At 40.4% G+C, this 16840-nt stretch overlaps 1 protein-coding gene across 3 annotated transcripts in view; it reads right to left on the reverse strand.

The window, feature by feature from the left end:
• The window catches only part of THRAP3 (thyroid hormone receptor associated protein 3), a 35596-nt gene that overhangs the window by 17852 nt on the left and 904 nt on the right, over positions 1–16840 (reverse strand). For all 3 annotated transcript variants that reach the window (XM_069802871.1, XM_069802869.1, XM_069802870.1), the window contains exons 2-3: positions 12452–12517; positions 6676–6761 (exon numbers count right to left, since the gene is read on the reverse strand). The gene's annotated coding sequence lies outside the window, so the exon portion shown is untranslated. The remainder of the gene's footprint in view (positions 1–6675; positions 6762–12451; positions 12518–16840) is intronic.

Here is a 16840-nt window from a genome sequence, read left to right on the forward strand (position 1 = left end):
GTGTTACCAAACAAGAATACTGGAGTGATACTCATAATTCTGCAGAGCTTGTTTCAGAGTTGGACAGATTTTCATGCATCAACCCCAGCCAGCAACTAAGCACCATGCAGCTACTCTATCACTCCCCCTCCTCAACTGGAGAGGGGAGAGAAAAATATAATGACAGGCTCGTGGGTCGAGATAAGGACAGGGAGTGATCACTCAACCAATTACTGTCATGGGCAAAACAGACTCAACTTAGGGAAAATTAACTTAATTTATTGCCAATCAAACCAGAGTAGGGTAATGAGAAATAAAACCAAATCTTAAAACACCTTCCCCCCCCACCCCTCCCTTCTTCCCGGGCACTTCACTACCAAATCCTCTACCTACCCCCACCCAGCAGCACAGGGGAATGGGGGTTACAGTCAGTTCATCACACATTGTCTCTGCTGCTCCATCCTCTTCAGGGGCAGGACTCCTCACTCTCTTCCCCTGCTCCAGCATGGGGTCCCTCCCACGGGAGACAGTTCTCCACAAACTGCTCCAGTGTGGGTCCCTTCCACGGGCTGCAGTCCTTCAGGCACAGACTGCTCCAGCATGGGTCCCCCACGGGGTCACAAGTCCTGCCAGAAAACCTGCTCCAGCGTGGGCTGCTCTCTCCACGGGGCCACAGGTCCTGCCAGGAGCCTGCTCCAGCATGGAGTTCCCACGGGGTCACAGCCTCCTTCGGTAATCCCCCTGCTCCGGTGTGGGGTCCTCCCCAGGCTGCAGGTGGAGATCTGCTCCACTGTGGACATCCATGGGCTGCAGGGGGACAGCCTGCCTCACCATGGTCTTCACCACCAGCTACAGGGGAATCTCTGCTTTGGCGCCTGGAGCACCTCCTCCCCTTCCTTCATCGCTGACCTTGGTGTCTGCAGGATTGTTTCTCTTACATGTTCTCACTCCTCTCTCCAGCTGCAGTTTCTGTGCTGCAGCAACTTTTTTTCCCTTCTTAAATTTATTATCACAGAGGCGCTACCACTGTCACTGATTAGCTTGGCCTTGGCCAGCGGCAGGTCTGTCTTGGAGCCGGCTGGCATCGGCTCTGTTGGACATGGGAGAAGCTTCCAGCAGCTTCTCACAGAAGCCACCCCTGTAGCCCCCCGCTACCAAAACTTTGCCGTGCAAACACAATACACGCGTACTTGATCATGTTCAACTGATTTCTCTGCAGATCTGTCCATGTGCACTCTGAGTCAGGAAAACAGAACTCTCATTCAAACTAGGTTGCAACACCCACATTAGCAAAACAAGGCCACCAATGACACTGCAAAGAAATTGGACCTTACTTTTAATCAGTGCACTGAAAAGGCAACTTGCTATTATACTCTACTTATTTAGGATTGGTAAGCTATCCTCATCCTTTCAAAAGCATCCTTGGAAGGATGCTAAGACTTCCTGTAATATGAATAATTGGGTTTTTGCCTCGTATTTTCCAAAACCTGTTCCAAAATCATCCACCATTAAGTTATCCCAGCTCCAGATAGAGGTGGCATGCCTATAAACATTTAAAATTTGTCTTTCTAGTTCCAGGATACATCTGAGGGCTGTGCAGCGTAACAAATCCCAAAGTAGAACTTTAGGTGCTCCCGATTAAGCAGACACTTCAATTGCAATGGTGTTAATCATTACTGGATAAACACAACACATGCATTTTTAACTAAGAGCTGGATTTTTATTAGTGTTCATTTATTTCTAATATGCAATCAGCACTTCAGCTTTAAATCATCAGATATTCTCTTATGTTACTTAAGGAAGCTCAAAATATATGAGTCACGAAGGATCATACAGTAAAAATCTAATCATTAACACACACAGCAGTCCACAACTGCCTGTGGCTTTGAGACCCCTTAATCTGCTCTGTTTAAGCAAGAAGTCCTTGGCCTTTGCTGCCCTAAGAGAGAATAAAATAAACACTGTGCAAGTGTTCATGGTGTCCCCAAGAAAACTGAGCATCAATAATTGTTGTGATGGTCCAGAGATTACATACCGTAAGTTATTTTAATTACTTATTTCAATGGCTAAAAAGCATCTTAAATCATGAAATGAACTAAGAGGCATTCTGACAACGAACTGCCAAAACCTGAGCATCTGTGAAACAAATGCTCTGCAATGTTCATCACCCACGTTCTACAAGAGGGAAAAAACTAAGATTGCTCTGGGAATTAGGAAAAGGATTGTAAAGACAAAATTTGCTTTAACTGAGTATTGCATAAAAGTTATCAACAAACTTTTCAGCAAAAGTGACTAATGAATAAAAGCCAGAAAGAAAAAAGGAACTATATTAGCACAACTTTACCCCTTTTTTCACCTACTGCTTAAAATTAGGTATGTAAACAACTGATTAAGTTGTGCTGCTGTATCCATTTTAAGCAAATTCCAGTGGACTGACTTGCAACGTCTTCACTTTCAGCCGCTCGCTAAAGCCAAATTACATTATGGTTACTGAATACTCCAACTACTGCCAGGGTACTTTCAGGAACAGCACAATGCCCGTCACAGGAGCAACTGCTGGGAAAGTGGGTTGCTCTTCATCATGAGAGCTAGTACCGTCCAAAAATGGGAAGTAGGCTTTTATTTTAAAAATCATGTTACATGTTCCCGTTCTTCCCTCTCACTATACTAAAGATGCTATATCAATTCAACTGAAGCACTTTAATATATTCCACACTAGAATGTATGCAGAAAAAAAAAAATAATGTTTCCTGTTCTAGTAGGAAAAATAAATCGCACCAGGGATGAAAATAAAAAAGCATTATCACTGAAGAAGCAAAGCTCATTCTTATGCATGGTCATTTTTCAGGGAAAGAATGTGTGAAAGGACCATTTATAAATATTTCCTTTTAATTTACTAAATACATCTGTCAAAACAGCAACATTTCCTAGTCTGTTGGCCAAAACAATCAAAAGTTCAGCACTGTAAACCAAAACATGGAAGAGAAGCAGAAGAAACAAATGGTAATAGGAACTACTGGAAGATATAGGAAGACGATCTAAATTGCCTCTCAGAATCAGAGAGCTGCTCCCAACTGAATCCTGAGGGGCTTTGATACAATAAAACCAGAAAAAGCTACAATCTGTAAGGAGATTACAAGTATATGCCATAAACTGTGTAAAGATTTCAAGATAGCTCTCTACTAAATGACAACTCTGTAGCTCAAGAACAAACTACACTTCAACATATTATCATCTGTAAGTTACCTTTATTTACACTGAACTCCATACTGCTTGAAATATTTTAATAGACTAATACAATGAAAACACCTTTCACCACAGCTCTTCTCTGTTGTGTCTCTTCTGAAATAACTCGTTTTCCAAGAAAAAGCACATGGTTAGAGCTGACTGACCAAGGAGAGTATAAGTGGCAGTAACTCTCAGTAAGTCCTGAGAAGGCCCCAAAACAGATTGTAAAAGTATCACTTGCTTTGGGCTGTTTAAGCGTCTTTGTATTTTACTTTGATCCACAACACTTACTAGCCAAACACTAGTTTGGTATGCGTGATGTGTGCCAAAAGCTCTCGTCTTTGAAGTTTTTTTTAATCTTTGTCAATATTTTTAAAGTTGATTCATTCCTAACAGGTGAGGTAACTCCTACTAGAATAGAAACTGAGTTGCTATGCTCTATCAGCACTCAAAAGGTTAAACAAACTAAACATTGGAGTCATTTCAGCTCCCCTGTGTTAACACTGCATTTGTAAACTTATTGTGATATGCAGTTAGTTGTCCTAAGAATTAATGACTGACTCAAATAAAATGTGTTCAGCTGGTAAGCAAAAAAAAAGACAAAAAACCTGTTCTGAAAGAATCTATTCCTATAAAACATCCTAAGGATTACTCTGATTTTAAAGAAAGAGATGCCTGTAAATGAAGCAAAGGCAACCTGTGAAAGCAGCAGTGGCTGCTCACTTACCTTTCAGAATCTTCCACTGAACTTGGTGCTGTGCCCACAAAGCACACACATCCATACAGTCCTCACAGAGCTCACATGGGGATGCTGCTTTTTGAAACACGGGAAGGTAAAGCGTGTCTGGCCCTCAGTGGGGACTGCAGTAGAAGCATTTACACAGTGCTATGGAGATTTGTTGTTAGCAATCTGCTCTGCCAGAATTCACATTTCCTTCCTGCTAACAGCTACAGAATGCCTTCCCATTACACTGGCTCCACCTCTACCTTGAAAGGGACCATGGTTGATCCCTGCTGCCTGATCCAGGTCTCATCTCCCAGCAGAGACAAGCGTGACTGCACACATCTGGAGGGCATGCACTCCTGGAAACATTGCCAGGAATTTTCAAAATTATTTTTTGCTTTGTCTTTTCTGAAGATCCAGTTACAAGCTGTCCAGCAGATCTTCCCAAGTAGTGTAGTCTCACATCCAAAAGTATCAGCACCGATCCTGAGTGTGCCGAGTTTAAAAGTTCTAGTAAGGTATTAACCTATTGGAAAACAGACACTTGACAGCTTGTTTATCTGTCGTAAAACTACACTGTATAACATACCTCGAAATTCAACACGCACCAAGTCTGAAGAAACAATTTGTTTTCCAAATTAGTTTGTTAAATTCACTCATACAACACAGATTTAAAATTAGTTACATTTACTGCAAGCCAGATCTGAAATCACTGAAGTCGGTCAGTGAAGAAAAGTCAATCTAACAGGTAGCCGTTTAGTCTGCTGAAAGTACATTGCCAATGCAAATTAGTAAGCATTATATATTTTTTTTTTTTTTAGATTCTTATTGTAAGAAACGTGGACATTTCTGCATAAAACATGAAAGTATTCAGATTCCCACATGCTTTAAGTACCACCAACTCAAAGGTGTAAAGTTCAGCCTTGTTTGAAAATGAGCAACAGCCAAAGCTTCACTGAACAGTAAGACTCAAACTGGCAAACATCTCTTATTGGAGTAAACTGTTTTGAATCCTTCTTCCATAGTTTATAGAAAGTAAAGGCAGAAGGTTTGCTTGAGCTGTGAAAGTCTTTGACAGCAATCAGTAACTTAAGTGAATTCGATTCCTCACAGGAGAGCATTGCTACATTACTTATATCCCCTTCTTCGCATCAAAGATTTCCCTGACCCCAAAGGCATACACCTGGAATTCTTCAAACCTGTTTCTTGTTAAGGAAAGCAGGCAACACAACCTGATCAGTTCTGCATGTAGTTTTCGTAATATTTATACAAGCTACTTCATTCTGGAAGTTCTCAAGCTGCTTTAAGGTAACTTTTTTTTTTTTGCCACACAACAAATGGTGCCATTCAGAAAGGGAAGACTTGCAAAGAAGGCTAATGCAGTAGAGAATAAGCGCTGGTCAAGAACTACAAGACTTTTGTCTTTACAAAACTGTTGTGAATCTTTAACATGCACAAAGAAAAAGCAATAAAAGCCTGGTTTCCAAGGATCTTAACCAAACAGTATCCATACTGTGAAATGTAGGCAACTCAAGTCATCTACCAAGTGAAGACAAAGGCCAAAGTCAACCCTCTTTGATGTCTAACCATCTTTGTGGATGGTTTTCTGCAGAGATCCACTTCTACTTCTTAAAGAACTAGAACAAAAATTAACATAGAGGTCTCTGAGGATATTTCTGTTGATGTGCAGTTTGACTAATTACTACCTTAGCAACAAGGCCCATGTAGAAAGTTCCCATCCTGCCAATAAAATGAATTATTCATCTACATTCTAAACTTAATCCATGTCATGACAGAGATTACAAATGTTCTGTTTTACAAGAATATTTTTAATCCAGACTGATTCTGCAACCCCATTCATACGAGCCCTACTGACAAATAAGGGGGGGTTGAGATGGACAACCAACAGCTGGAAGCCTCTCACTCTCAAAAATAAGCATTTTCTAAAATTTGGAGACTATTTCAAGGAGCAAAGTTTGCCTTCTCCATTTCTAAATCCTCATGGCAATCCATCATACCACTAAAAGAGGTGAAAACAACAGAAGAGCAAATGTTCCTACTAAGCCACCACAATGGACTTTGCCCACAAGACAAACTTTTGTCATGAAACGGTGTCAGGAAAGTTAATGTTTTACTTGTTTAATGTCTTCTGACAGAACTCAAAAGAACAGCTCAACTCTGCTCCACGGCAATGAAAAAAAGTCACTGTCAAGAGTCTCTTACTGCTGTACACTTCCACTAGCTACCAGAGCTTCAAAATTTAATTATGCAGAATATTTGAAGAACTTTTATGGCCACTGACTGAAGTCACTGCAATGCTTCAGCGAAAGAACAAATGTTTGAGGACAGACTGAATATGGGGGTTTAACACTTTGGATCAGTATGACATTTAATAATCCGGCTAATTAAGATATATAGGGGGAAGCAGTCCTTTTCTCCCAAAAGTCGCCAGGGGGTAAATCCAAAAATCACTCAGCATAAAAAAAAAGTAGGTACTACTACTTTTTCTATTTACCAGCTATTTGAAAAGTCAAGCCAAAACATTCCAAGACATGAGGCTGAGTTTTTTATCAAAACCTGTATAGTCCTTTTTGCAAAGCAACATTAACAATCAAAAAAGAATTCAGCTGATAGTTTAACTTGCAGTATGCCCAGGATAGAGGGGATACAAGAAGGTATACTCCAAATCCCAAAACAGGCAGTTTTACCACTTTTGAAGATTTTAGTTTCTATTATGTGCTTACCTGCTTGAGCAGGTTCACACCTTGCACCCTTCAACAGTCAGGTTTCACCGTCTCAGCTTTATCAATTAGGAAATCAGGAAGCAAACCTGAAATGAGAAGAAAATGCATTGAAGCATCGTTGTACGTACTTTGTTGTACTTACTGCCACCAATGATCAACAGGACTCTAGCTTCCTTAAGCTCACATCCGGTGCTGTACCCAAAATGTTCATCATATCTTAAGTATTTCAACAGAGCACATACACTGAAAAAGTTCATCACTCACTTCGCCATGAATTCTTTCATGTACTTTTATGAAGAACGTAGTTTTTAAAATGGTTATTCAAGCTTTCAAAATTTTAAGTCCACTTCTTCCTTCCTTCCTCCATCTCCACTGCACCCCATCGCATCTCCTGTTATATACATACTAATAGCTGTCATTACATTTGTACAGCCATATTGAAGTAATTTCTCTCGGCGTATTTGTATGGTCTTACTGGATTCAGGACTAAGGATTTCCCCATATTGTTAAAGAGAATCCACAAGCCAAGAGAAATAACTGTTTTCCTGACAAATTCATCCATCAGCATATCATCGTCTTCAAAGGGTGCCACCAGCCCACTGTGAGCTGTTTTGACAGGTCTACAGTTACATTTCAGTATCCTTCCATGCACTGCTAGAGGGGTGTAAGTTTAAAAGAAGAAAACAACAGTAAACACAACCTCATAAATTACTCCACGTTATTAAACCTCTGATCTAACAGCAAGAATGTCATTTACTCTGTGTTCAACCATAAAATAAATCTGTTTAAAGCTATTAATTTCTTCTGTTTACCTCATTGAAAAAAGGTTTCAAGGCTACTTGAAGATTATATTTTCTCTGAAATGGTGATTAAGTCCTGTGCTCACCCAAGAGGGAAGGTTGTATTGCAAGGTTTAGAGTTTTCTAAATCATGCTTACCAATCTTTGAAAAAAGCCAAATAAAGAACACCACAGATTTTTTTTATTTTTACTGTTGTCATGTCTGTCTGTCTAAACATCCATGAAAGAAGGAAATCCTGCCTTTTACCTTACAAAGACCTTTGACATTCAGCCTTTCACAGTGGCTACCAGAAAAAAAATGTGCTGTAACCATTTTTTCTTGCTTTGTGTTAAAACACTTGAGTCTTGTTTGTTTTTTCACCTATTCCCCAAACACCAGCATTACCACAAACTTTTGATACAATCCACTGCACACAGGTGTCATCCAGATAAAAAGCTGGCTGAATTCTCTTTTGTAGAAGAATACTGCTCTCATATTTAGAGCACTACTACAAAAAAAATGAACCAAGACAACACACAACAAGCAAGAACAGCTAACCTTTCTTCCAGATATGGAAAGGAAAGTAGGAAACGTGCTCAATGCTCTCTGCTGAAGCAGAAATCATACTCCAGGAGTTTCTTATTCCAGAACACTGTGAAGAACATTTCTATATGCCAAGACATGGGTCAAATGAAGAACATTTCTAGTTTTCACAATGCCTTTTTCCAGGAATTTGTTTCCTATTTCCAACTGGCCTGTATTACTTTATGACTGTCTCTTTCCATCTTCCACTCCTTTCAAGCAGTACTCATCATTATTTCAGATCTTTCACAGATGTTAAAACAGAACAGAACCACCACGGCCCTGTACAGCATCTAACAAAACGTTACAGCCGAAACGACTCCATCTCAAGCATGTCATTGAGGATTGCTACACCACGTAGCACCACAGTTTGCCAGCTTAGAGAGAACACAGCAGATAAGTCCCTATCAAAAGAAGCAGTTTATTTGTCTTCATATCTATAATCCACTGAGTATAAACACTAAGAACATTTGGAAGCAAGTGAAATGGTTTATGCACATACCTCAGAAGTGTGCACAGCGCTGCAAAACTCATTACAGTAGTTTCAATTTATTACACAGCATTTACAAAACATTAACTTGCAAATATTAAATATTTTGTAAAAGCATTTGTAGGAAGCACTATGTAATTGCAGTAGGAAAACAAAAATTTACTTGTTCCTTTCTGGCCAGCATTTAATGAAACTGTTATGGTTTATTTTGCTGTAAGACCCAAAGCAAAGAAGATAGCACCTCATTAGAGAAAACATTTCTGCCTGAACATCTTGTCATCCATTTAGTGTTTGCTAGCACAAACACTGAGTTAGGGAGAAAAAGCTGAACTGCTACTTTATTTGCTCACAACAGCCTTCATTATCAGGGAACAAAAAAATTAATTCTCCTTCAGCCAGCTCTACAATCCATAATCCTAAGCTCTAAAACTCAAACAAGATTAGTTAATTCTAAAAAAAAAATCATCCTACAAAATAGTTTCATTTCGCACAAAACAAGCTTTTAAACATTTGGATAAGGTACCTGAAAGGCTTACATCAATTTAAACTGTGGCAGCCTTTGTCCTAGCCAAGAAACTGCCTCTTTACAACTTAAAGACCCAGGAGATGAAAATTATTTATTGCTGATTGACCCTATATCCCAATTTATACTCTAAAAAAGATATCAAAGATATTGGAAAATGCTGACACGAACAGAAATGTCAGCACTGTGTTGTTTTTGAAAGCATTGAAAGTAAGAAATTAGCTATTTATAAACTTAAACAATAGTAGTCACCTAAATCCGGGCCTAACGGAGGCATAAAATCTGATCAAGCCATTAAAAGTGCAGTCCTATACAGGACCTTGTAATTCACAAGTCTCTAAAAATCACCACTTCTGTGCATTTTAATTGACCTGCCTGCCAGAGAAGCAGAGGAGGTAAGTGGCACCCATAGATATGTCAGAAGACTTGGGTAAGAATACCGCTGTTAAGAACTGCCAAGTATTAGTTACAATACAATGACAAACTGTAGGAAATAAAAAGTGTCAAATAAAACACAACAGTAACTAACAACTGTCAGCATCTTTTAAAGTTAATTTCAGTATGATCTTGTTTCAATTTAACTATCTACCTACAGAATAAGACTTGCACTGTGTCCAATACCAAATTGCTACTTGAACACCAAATAACACTGATATGAACAAATTGGTTAAATAAGCCAAACATGAGCTACTGGGCTCACGTAAAAACTCATATAGAACTGTAATAAATTTGGTCCTTAGTACTTCCTCTTGCACTCAGGCTCAATACACTTAGTAAAAGCAGCCTGCCACCAGTGTCAAATCAGAGCAATCTTTGTTTTCTAGACAAGTACCTGGCAAAGAATAGAAGAGCTTTTTTTTTTTTTTTTTCCCCTGCAGCAAGTGCCCCAAAAGGGTATTTTTCATACCGTGCATTAATTCCCTGGAAAGATCTGCAGTCCAAGCAGCACTTTGCACTTGCACCTGTTGAGGCTGCTGCTGGGATCGCAGCACACTGGCAGCTCACACAGAGGGACACAGCCAGAGAACACCCCGAAACCCACCTCCCTTCAACCCAGCCACGGTTAGCACAAAGACATATGATACCTGCTTCTTCCCTTGCAGCTCCCAGATCTATCAGTTTTATCAAAGAGCAAATCAAAATAATGACCATAGCAGTTTGACTATCACAAATTCCTACATTAGATTAAAAATTGAAAATAATATTCCTAAATCAGTTAAGTTTGACAACCATCAATAAACTGAAGTGAATTAAAGCTCCTGTTGTAAAAGAGAAGTCCAGAAGCATGACAAATTAACCTTGCTATGCATGACAGCTATGTAAAATCTATCCCCCAGCAAGCTTTGCACTGCAGCTGCACGAGATTTTGCTGTGAACTTAACTTGAAGTGGAAAAAAAGTTGCAGCTATCTACATGCCAGAGCACACTGGAAGTGCCAGCAGTAACGTACAGAGTACAGAAAGCACACGCTGGCTTTGCTAGTTCAGAAATCAAAGTCTAATAATCTCACTTTCTACTTGATTCTTCCTTTTGAAGCTAAGGTTTGGTCTTGCACCAAAAATTAAGTATGCTCTTGAAATCAACAGAACACTTAAGGGGAAGAAAAAAGAGCCACCTGCATAGCTCCCACTGCCAGCCTGGTGGACTGCAAATTAAAATGCTATTTCTAATCATCCAGTTCAAATTTCATTAGGATAACAAAAAGCAGAACAATTCCTCTGTCTAGATCAAGTATCCAGTGTATGTTTTCAGGAGATTAATGACACAAGTTAAACTAAAGCCTACAACTACACCTACCAACCTCCTCAACAAAAATTTTCCTGGACAACACTGCTAAAAACAAAAATAACAAAAAAACCCAAACCACAACTACTTTACCAAACTACAAACTACTTTAATACATGCCAAACACGCTTTGAGGAAAAAAAAAGTTCAGATTATTCTGCCATGGCAAGAGAAGCACTAGTTTGTCAATAGCAGTTCCAATTTCTCTCTAGTTTATATGCTTTTAAAATTAAGATTTTCCTTCAAGCACGTTTGGGTTTTCACACAGTTAAACTAATCCCTAAAGAAGTTTAATATTGAGCTCCAGCCCTGGTTTCAGACAATTAGAAGCAGGTTCTATAGAATGGTTGAAAAACTATTTACAAGTTCTTCCAAAAAGGACTGATTCTGCAGATTGCAGTGCTGAACAATCGTTTTCCAAATAATTTGAGCAGCTAGAAACACCAATCAGTGACTTTAATTCTGACACTAGTTACTTGATAAAAAATATTTTATATATCTTTGAGCTTAAAAAGTCTTATGTTGTTATTCAGACAGTTTAGTGACAGGGAGCTCAAAGAAAACAAATCCAAGAAAAAGCTGATTAGAAATGTGGATGCTTTTGCTACAAAAGTCAGGCAGCTGGATTTTCTGTTAAACATGGAAGAGAAACATCCAAAATAAATTAAAAAAAAAAAAAAAAGGAAAACCTATTTCATCAGCTTTTTGCTTCCAAACCTACACAACCTGGGAACAGACAAGCAGAAAAATCAGATCTTTCTCAAAACTAATGGCTTCCTCACAGTGCAGCCCTACTATTTTGAGCAGTTTTTGAATGTGAACTGAACCCTTGTCAAAACTGTTGGGGGCCTGTGAATCCTTGTGCCTGTAGTTTCAGAACCCTCAAGAGAAGCAAGAAATGGTCCAATTTACATAAGAAAACTATTCGCAAATCAGTTAACCAAAAGAATTCAAACTTGTGCATAATTGAAGTTATTGTGCTACTCCCCACGCAGCAATGGAAGAATAAACTGTGGCCTCCAGTGAAGTTTTCAACCCTCTCAGGTCACTGCAGTCTGGAAACCAGCAGACTCTGCACACCAGTATTTCCTTCATTAGAGTGACCACAATGCACTTAAAAATGTGGAAGTTATGCTTCCAGAGAAACAGTAAGTAATGTAAAAAACAATTGAATCTGGGGCTCTTTGGAGTATCTTCTGAAATACCCAGTACAGTTACAGCCAAAACCGAATCTGCCCTAAAGGATTACTACTCTTCACACATTTAACCTATGAAAATACAAGCTCCAGCAACTTTAATTTATAAGCTGCAACAAGCAAAACCATTCACATATTTACTCTCGAGTCAGCATTTGATTTATCTTTACCTTAACTTGAATCTCCTTACATCAGGGGAAACAAGGAAAAGGATTTCCACAACTTGGTATAACATTAAGAGTTCTTAAAAAAAAAACCAAACAAAACTCATGGGAGTTATTGCAAGCACAAGCCATCAGAACAGGCTATCCCCACACTCTGCTAGGCTATGAAACAGAGGCAAATGCTTGTCCACAGAAATCTCATACACAGGGAATAAGCTTATTCAAACAGATAGTTTTCAATGCTGTGTTTACATACCTTGTATAAGTCTCCCATCAATTATGTTTCTCAATACTGCTTTATTAGAAGCAATTGAGCTCTCACCTAAGTAAAAAAAGGGAAAAATCAAATTTAAACCAATCAAGATACCAGCAAATCATCACATTTTACAAGCATAGGGAAGTATTCTGATTTTAGCCATTCATCCCAGCACCGTTTCCCAGTTGAAAAAAAGGCTGCCGAAATTACTTAATCTAATTGGATAGCACATACGCAGATCCTGAACTCAGGAAACCAATCTCATCCACAGCCCTACAGGAGCAACTGTAATAATTTACACAGATACATAGGGCCTGAAATAATCAGGTACACAACCCCCACAAGATATCATGTGTACAGCCCTCTGTTAAGGCACAAGTTAACATCATTAATACTGAGCCTAATTCCCTTGAGAACAGAATTTCAGCTTAAGGCCCCCCACGCCATCACCTTTTGTGCTCTCAGAGCAGAGAAACCTATGAGGTTACTTGCCAAGCTTTCCTTTCTTCCTTTCACTCAACCAAAGGTAAAAGTGAAATGGAGGCAGCAGTGGGGAGGACATATGCTGGCTGGCGGTGCAAGCTACAGCACCCCTCGCATTACAGCAGGGGCTTTTTCGGGTTTTGTACAGCCACCTTACACTGTAAATCATGACAGGCTAAAAATGGCTGGATGATGAATTTGGAGATGAAATTATGAGCAGTCCATTCGCTCTTGTATCAAAGGAGTACTAGCTACGAGCAGGGCTTTGCAAAGAGGCCTCATTCTCCTACAAGTACAACAGGAGAAACATACAAACTATCTTCATATGTGATAGGAAAAAAGGGCACTGACAGAAAACTTCCTTGGGTAGGAAACGACTCCCCACCCACCACCCGTCCAGGACCCAGCGCTCCAGCGCTCCCACAGCAAGGCTGGGTGTCATCTCTGTGTGCCTTTTTTTTTTTTTTATGGACACGACAGCTTCCGGTTACCATGGAGTGAAACAGCGCAAACACAATTCTCAGCTGGCATGAAATGTAATCCCAGGATTTTACTATTCATAGCTCTGACATGATAAAGCTAAATTAAGCAGGAACTCCTAACTTTCTCAAACCTAATACCAGTGATTTAGCCTCTGCTAATGCTCTATTTCACTGTGAAGAGAGGAAGGATATTTTCCTTTATGATAAGAGAGACTCCAGACCTACAAATCCAGCCTGTCATCCAGAAACAAAATGGCACCTACTTGTTCCCAGGCACCACTTCAGCGTGACTCCAGCAGGAACAGGGGAGACAAGATGAGCTTTTGTGCTAAATCTAACACCTTCTCCTCATCTTGGGACCCATTACAGAAACCCACAAAGCAGTTTTAAGCCATGCTCCCAGGCTTGCCCAGCAGTGAGTGTTTGCTGAACAACAGCCTACCAGTAGAGGAACAGGGGTCACTCAAAGCACAAATAAGAGAAATGCCAAGCACAAGGCAAGCCAACACAATCCCAATGCTGACAGTTAGCCCTTTACACAGCCTGTACCTTGCACAAGCTCCACAGAGAGCCCGAACAGCTTTTGCAATTAACAACACTATTCCTCTCTCTTTCAATGCCCATGGCCTAAACTATATGGCTAAATATACAGCAGGGGTCCTGCCACACAGAGGAACTCTCTGTACCATCATAATTCAGAGGAAACCATATGAGCCAAGCCCACTTTATTGTACTGGCACGTGCAGCCATTAAACACAGTTCAGTATATTGTAAACTTTTCCTGATATGGAAAAAAAGTTGAAGGGCTACATTGCTGCTTAAACAATTAACAAGTTCCGACAGGGCAAACTGTCATTTTGCAAAAACAAAGCCAAGTGAGCTACCAAAAAAAAAAAAAAACAAAAAAAAAACCCAAGCTTAAATGGCACTATTCTTTTAGGGAGCTAGTGATACAGCTACAAAGGGAACACCACACTTTTACAATGAAGAGCATCCTCAGGCCTAACCAGTCCGGGTCAGTACTTCCTAGGCCTCTCAAAGCAAGATTTCTTTTACAGTAGAGAAAGTGGGAGCAGGTGAGGAAAAAAAAAAGTGACATCTGCTGACTTGCTTGAACCACCACCTATTTTACGTCCTGGTGTTTTATACATGTAATGTTTTTGTTTTCTAATAGCACCAACCGTGCTAGGTGTCCACCAGCTCTTCCGCAGCATGCCAATCTCAAATGCCTCACCCGTGAACCCACAGGGCACAGGCCTGGCTTGACCTGAGTGACTATTTTCTCAAATAATTTACAAAGCTTCCTCGCTTAAACAAGCTGGAGAAACCAGCAGACAGCTAAATTGTATTATCATATCCCTAATAGCAGAACACCCCTTTAATTTACAATACACACAACAAAACTTTACTTTCATCGAAACATAATTGGAAGTTAAGGTCAGGGACACATGGCTGCTCTGAAATCCCAGCATACAGGGAAACCTCTTTCCAGACAGCACTCATTGAAGCACTAAGAGCAGAACTATGTCTTCCAGAGATACAGAGCTTGCAGAGAGACATGGAATTAGCAAGGAAGGAAAAAAGCAGGAAGACACCAGAGCATAACTCAGCAGAAATGCAGGCATGACTTCTGCAGACAAAGAATTACCCAGAGAATGTGGGCACGGATTCATCGCAACACGCACCTGCCACTGCCAACACACGGTCTGTACGGACAAACTGCAGGGCAGCAACATCTGCCACAACTCTAATACATTTACAGCAAGCACCTCAAAAAGAGACCACGTGGACAGTGCTATAGGTGCCTCCTTACCACAGCCAGGTTGTTTCTTTACAGTAAAATGGCAGGTAAAAGGTTTCACCTTTTGATCCCTGGACAAAAAAGGATGTAAAAATGCAGGAATTCAAGTTAGCGGGTGGCAAGGCCTCCCGCACCCTTGCTGGCGATGGCACACTACCCTACGCCTTCCTAGGGACAGAAGCCCCAGCTGAAGGGTACCTGTGCAACGCCAGAGCTGTCAGTTCAGGCTCCAAGAACTCTGCAAACCCCCTGGGCTGAGATCATATAGTTTACAGATCACACACTCTCACGTGTATCAACACCAATTTTGAAAAGACATCTTGGGACACTAAGGCCCATCTGCTAGAGTACTGCCTCAGTAGCAGCATTTTTAACCAGCAATATCAGCTTCTTAAGGACTTCAGAGATAACTCCTAAAATTGACTTTTCATACATGCCCCTCCCTGTTTCTGCTGAAGTAGGAATAACTAATTCACAGTAGGGAGGATGTGAAACAAAAAATAAATAGCAGGATCCAAAGAAAATTTAGATGTAATCACAAGGCCCTAGACTCTACAGACAGTCCTATGTCACAAAAACATACATTTTAGACAGCTCTCTACAGTAACTGCTTTATTTTATCCTCTTACCTGCTGTTTGATTGTGTAACTAATAATGCAGTTCACAGTCAGCCATTTCCTCACTCTGTGCTGGGCACCTGCAAACTGCCAGCACAAGTATACAGATGAACTACTAAACGCTCCAGGAGAAGGCACAGTTATGTCTAAATACTTATTTTTTTCTGTCTCTACAATATATTCCCTTAAAGGCAATCTGAGAAGCTAAGCTTCAAAATATACCTTTTTCAATGAATGGAAGTCAGGTTATGCAATATGAACCCAAAGAACAGATCTCCTCTTCAGCCACAGCACTTCAGGGCAGCGTCCACACAAAAGGCACATTAAAAACACACCTAAAATGTCACATTGGCCTTACCAGAAACATTGACATAACTACCTGCCCTCGCTACTAGCAGGAAGGAATACTGCCAGAGTCCTTTGCAGAGAGTAATGGGATGATTTAATTGTCTGTGCTCTTAGGAAGGAGCATCCCGAAAACATCCATTTGCTGATGCGACCCTGCAGCCTCTCACACGCGCGCTGTGCTGACACTGCCGCAAGAGCAGCAGATAAAGTCTCCTTCCACCCATCAGATGTAAGACAACCTATAACGTTTCCCAAATGGTTTTACTTATTGTTTATTTCAATGAACAAGTCTGTTCTTACACCACAGCATCAGACGCATCACGGTATATGTAAAAAACAAGAACAAGTACCCCACCTCTGACAAGTCCCAAGGAAACGCTGTTGCACCCACTCCACATCTACGGAGTCCTCACACATGCCAGCACACAGAGGCGAACCTGTGCCTCCCAAGGCTGCTACACGGAGTACTGCTTATTCCAAACTTATCTCATCACCTTTTGGCACATAAATGCACTCAGAAAGCCACTCAGGAGGCAATTACAGTGACAAATGCCTTGTGGAGACTTTGAAATACATTTATAGACCCCTCAAACACATTAATCTCCCCAAAACAACAACAGTTAGGGACACAAGCCCTCGTCAGCCTGGTGAAAATAAA

Source organism: Haliaeetus albicilla, chromosome 16 (genome assembly GCF_947461875.1).
Source record: "Haliaeetus albicilla chromosome 16, bHalAlb1.1, whole genome shotgun sequence".
NCBI lineage: Eukaryota > Metazoa > Chordata > Aves > Accipitriformes > Accipitridae > Haliaeetus > Haliaeetus albicilla.